Below are 5,000 nucleotides of genomic sequence, written 5' to 3' on the forward strand. Positions count from 1 at the left end.
AGACAAACGCACACGGAACGCTGGAAGAAAAAAAAAAAATAAATAGAAAGAATGCACTATGAAGGTCACTAAGAAACTTGCCAATATTTTCTAACAACGTGTGGCTGAAACCATTTACATAGAAGACAAACGCACACGGAACGCTGTTAGAAGAAAAATAAATGTGTAATGAATGCACTGTGAATGAAAGTCAATAATAAAAAAAAAAAACCTGCCAATATTTTGTAACAACAGCGTATTAGTTCACGCGTGGATGAGAACATTTACATAGAAGACAAACGCACACGGAACGCTGAAAGAAGAAAAATAAATCTGTAATGAATGCGCTATGAATGAGTCACTAAAAACTTGCATTTTGTAACAACAGCGTATTAGATCACGTGTGGCTGAGAACATTTGCACATAAGACAAACACCAAAGAGACAATGGTTATGGATTAGAAGAAAAATATATTTCTATCCTCTCTTCTTTTCCTCCTCCTCCCCTTCCATTCTTCTTTTCTCTTCTTTTTCCTTCCCGTTGTCTTTTCTTATATCCACCTCTTCTTTTCACCTTCTCCACTCCCCCATCTCTTTTTCCCGTTCCCTTCAAGGTCACTAAGAAACTCTGCCGCTATTTTTTAACTGCAACTCAAGCATTCGAGTGTGGCTGAAGATACTTAATGCACAGTAAACAAGCAACTCACGCTCCTTCCTCCACTCTGAAAACTGTGACGAGAAGAGAGTAATTTTCTACAGCACAATAAAGGGAACCAATACACGGCTAGAGGAACAATGAAGAAATGAATAAATAAACAATCCAGAGGTGTGAATACTTACAGTTTGTGGATAAGTAGAAGCTCCTGAAAAAAAAAAAATCAATAGAATATACAGAAAAATATATATTGTCTATATGAAGATGCAATGATCACGATTTGAGAGAAAAACCAAACATTTAAAACCTCGATAATAATAATAATAATAATAATAATAATAATAATAAAAATAATAATAATAATGCTCAAGAAGTTAAAAATAAAAACAAATAAACACGTAAACAATAACACAAACACGAACAAGACAAACAAACAGACAACAATATACGAACAAAACTAAAAACACAAACAATTTTTGCAACACATGACGATGCAACACCACCACCATCACCACCAGAGAGAGAGAGAGAGAGAGAGAGAGAGAGAGAGAGAGAGAGAGAGAGAGAGAGAGAGAGAGAGAGAGAGGTGGCACATACTTGACAGAGATAAATAGACGTACAGATAAAAAAAAAAAGCAGGTGAGAAAGAAAATATATAAAAAATAGAGAAAAAAAATTGGCGAACAAGAGAGAATACAGAAAAAATAAGGAACGAGAGAGAGAGAGAGAGAGAGAGAGAGAGAGAGAGAGAGAGAGAGAGAGAGAGAGAGAGAGAGATGAGACGATGCTGAATATAACACATGCAGATAAAAGTAAGTTTGTGAGTGAGAGAGAGGGAGTGGTGGTGGTGGTGGTGGTGGTGGCGAATGGGGAGGTGGAAGGTGTGAATGGAGCATGATTCTCGGTCTCCTATTGGTCCGATTTGGGGCGAGGCGTGAAGAGTGGGCGGGGGTGTCAAGAACCAATCCCAGCCCTGTATCTCTCTCTCTCTCTCTCTCTCTCTCTCTCTCTCTCTCTCTCTCTCTCTCTCTTGTTTTATATTTTTTTCCTTTTTTCTTTTTTCTTCATCGTCCTTATTATCTTCTTTTTCCTTCTTTGCTTTTTCTCTTTTCATTTTTTCTCGTTTTTTCTTCTATTTTTGTATTTTTCATTGTCTCTTTCTACTTTCTACTATTTTCTTCTTTCTTCATTATATTCATTTCCTCCTTTTATTGTTTTCTATTTTCTAGTTCTCATCTCGTCTTTTCCTTTCCTTGTATTCTTTCTTCTTTTCCTTGTCGACATTTATCTTCTTTTTTCCATTTTCTCCTTTCTTCATTTCTTCATCTCATTTATCTCCTTCTATTTTCTATTTTTCTTCTCTGTATCCTTTTTTTTTTGTTACTTTTCCTTCATTTTCTATTTTCTTATCCATATTCTCCTCTGCTCTTCTTCCTCTTCTTTCCTTCTAGTTTTCGTTTCCTCCTCCATTTTTACTTCTGTTGATACGTAAATTCTTTTTATTGTCTCACATTTTTTTCTTCTTTTATTTAACTTCACTTCCATTTCCTTTTTCCTTTTCTTTATCTAACTTCCATTTCCTTTCCTTCTGTGTGTGTGTGTGTGTGTGTGTGTGTGTGTGTGTGTGTGTGTGTGTGTGTGTGTGTGTGTGTGTGTGTGTGTGCAAGTTCTCAGAAGACACAAAAATTGATGAGAGAAATTTCCTGAACGTGTGTTTGTGGTGAAAATTTGAAGTACTTCTCGTTATTTGTGATGATATGAAAGTTTATTGTTATTGAGGCGGCAGTAGTAGTAGTAGTAGTAGTAGTAGTAGGAGGAGGAGGAGGAGGAGGAGGAGGAGGAGGAGGAGGAGGAGGAGGAGGAGGAGGAGGAGGAGTAGTAGTAGTAGTAGTAGTAGTAGTAGTAGTAGTAGTAGTAGTAGTAGTAGTAGTAGTAGTAATAGAAGGTAACAATAGTAGTAGTAGTAGTAGTAGTAGTAGTAGTAGGAGGAGGAGGAGGAGGAGGAGGAGGAGGAGGAGGAGGAGGAGGAGGAGGAGGAGGAGGAGGAGGAGGAGGAGGAGGAGGAGGAGGAGGAGGAGGAAAAGAAGAAGAAGAAGAAGAAGAAGAAGAAGAAGACGTAGTAGTAGTAGTAGTAGTGTAGTAGTAGTAGTAGTAGTAGTAGTAGTAGTAGTAGTAGTAGTAGTAGTAGTAGTAGTAGTAGTAGTAGTAGTAGTAGTAGTAGTAGTAGTAGTAGTAGTAGTAAAAGTAGGAGTGTAGTTCAGTTTATTGTTGTTGTTACACTTGTCGTATCTGTCTTAAACGTACACTTTCTCTCCTCCTCCTCCTCCTCCTCTTCATTGTCTCCTCTCGTGTGTTCATCCCCTCCACAAGTACTCAGAATGCTCCTCAGCTCCCCCAACACCTCCGACCACGAGACAACACTCCTGCCTGGAAATCTGAAGCAAAGGACTGTATTCTAAAGCAGCGCACCTCCTCGAATTTCAGAAAGCTCTAGTTAAAGTGGCACGAATTTTCAACAGTGCTTTTACAGTTCCAGTGACAGACTAACAAGATTTCTATACAAGTAACAGGAGAAACAGCAATGAGAAGCCGGCTAATCCTCGCTGTGGCCTTTGAAAAGAGTCGTGGTGAGAGAGCAAAGAGTTTCTAAATGCCACTGTCCTCACTTGGCAAGGAGGTGGCCAGAGAACCCTTGACTCGCGTCCCCTTGTACCTATACTGAATCAGGGAGAAGGAGGAGGAGGAGGAGGAGGAGGAGGAGGAGGAGGAGGAGGAGGAGGAGGAGGAGGAGGAGAGGGACATTCCTAAGTGCCTCTCACTCCCCCGCCGCGCCTCGCATAACAAGACAGTATTAATTCATGACATGAGCTTTCCTGACGCAGCCACTGGCCACGGATATTTCTCTCTCTCTCTCTCTCTCTCTCTCTCTCTCTCTCTCTCTGCGGTGTCATTTTCAAGGGTTCCTGTCCCAGCTATGAGCGTTGTTGTTGTTGTTGTTGTTGTTGTTGTTGTTGTTACTATTATCTACTCTTCCTAATCTTCCTTTTTTCTTCCTCTTCGTCGTGTTTCTGTTTTTCCTTTGCTTTTGTTCTTGTTTTCTAGTTCTTGTTTATGACTAAGCAGGAGGAGGAGGAGGAGGAGGAGGAGGAGGAGGAGGAGGAGGAGGAGGAGGAGGAGGAGGAGGAGGAGGAGGAGGAGGAGGGGATGGAAGAGAAAACGTAAAGATAAGAGAAGAGAGAGAGAGAGAGAGAGAGAGAGAGAGAGAGAGAGAGAGAGAGAGAGAGAGAGAGAGAGAGAGAGAGAGAGAGAGAGAGAGAGAGAGAGTGTGTGTGTGTGTGTGTGTGTGTGTGTGTGTGTGTGTGTGTGTGTGTGTGTGTGTGTGTGTGTGTGTGTGTGTGTGTGTGTGTGTGTGTGTGTGTGTGTGTGTGTGTGTTCATGTTTCATGAAAAAAAAATCAAATATGTATTACAACAAAAATAGATCAATTGAACAAAAATAAATAAATAACCTCGGAAAAAAAAAAAAAGTGAACACAACAACAAATCTTTCTTACGTCTTTATTTCCTCGTGGTCACAATTAACGCTCGGTCCACGTATTGATTTATTGCATTCCTCATCAGTGCTTTCAAGTCCAGGCTCAACACCCTCTGCCTGGCTCTGGGGATGTCACTGAGCCCCGCCACATCTTCATTTCCGCCTCAGAACCAACGTGCAAGCAAACCCATATATCAACCCCTTCAGTACTGGGAATTTTTACCTTGAGATTTGTGTACGATTAAGACCATTTTATTTACATTAGGAAGCGTCTGTAGAAGGTAGAAGATTAATGGCCGGAGTCTTCACTATTTTAATCCCCCACGTAAGTTTCTGAAGCTGTATAAAATCACCAAATAGTAAGCAGAGAATGAATATGGAAACACGTCATGGTATTGAAGAGGTTGACTGACAAAAAGCCTAGTCATCTTATAAACACCAATCTCGAATTCCTGCCTGCTTCTGTACTTCCACCTACCTGTGACCTGGACTAACTTAAGAGGGAGGTTTCAAGACATTTATCGCTCTATTTTGGCTTACTTTCATGACCGGGATCTTGGTGGGCCTGTCTGTCTTTCTTTTTTTTTTTTTTTTTTTTTTAATTAATAGCATATTTTGTTCACCATGGCTGCTTTCCGTTCCGATAAAAAAAAAACCTCGCTGGTGACGTCATTCCCTTTATGACATATCAGTGTATTTTTTGCCTTCAATCATTAAACAGCATTAACTATCCCATAACATTCCAAGCATGTGTTTATGACGTTCAGCAGCGGAGCACTTGTCAGGTTGTGGTGTGTCAGGGTTAAGTGGTGGAACGGCTGAAATCTTAGAAA

The 5,000-nt window shown here is 40.2% G+C and overlaps 1 long non-coding RNA gene across 1 annotated transcript in view; it reads right to left on the bottom strand.

Moving 5' to 3' along the window:
* LOC123507239 overlaps window positions 1–5,000 on the bottom strand; it is a 280,074-nt gene that overhangs the window by 115,474 nt on the left and 159,600 nt on the right. Inside the window, exon 5 of the long non-coding RNA XR_006675629.1 lies at window positions 819–841. This is a non-coding gene — a long non-coding RNA (uncharacterized LOC123507239). The remainder of the gene's footprint in view (window positions 1–818; window positions 842–5,000) is intronic.

This window comes from Portunus trituberculatus, chromosome 21 (genome assembly GCF_017591435.1).
Source record: "Portunus trituberculatus isolate SZX2019 chromosome 21, ASM1759143v1, whole genome shotgun sequence".
In the NCBI taxonomy this organism is placed as follows: domain Eukaryota; kingdom Metazoa; phylum Arthropoda; class Malacostraca; order Decapoda; family Portunidae; genus Portunus; species Portunus trituberculatus.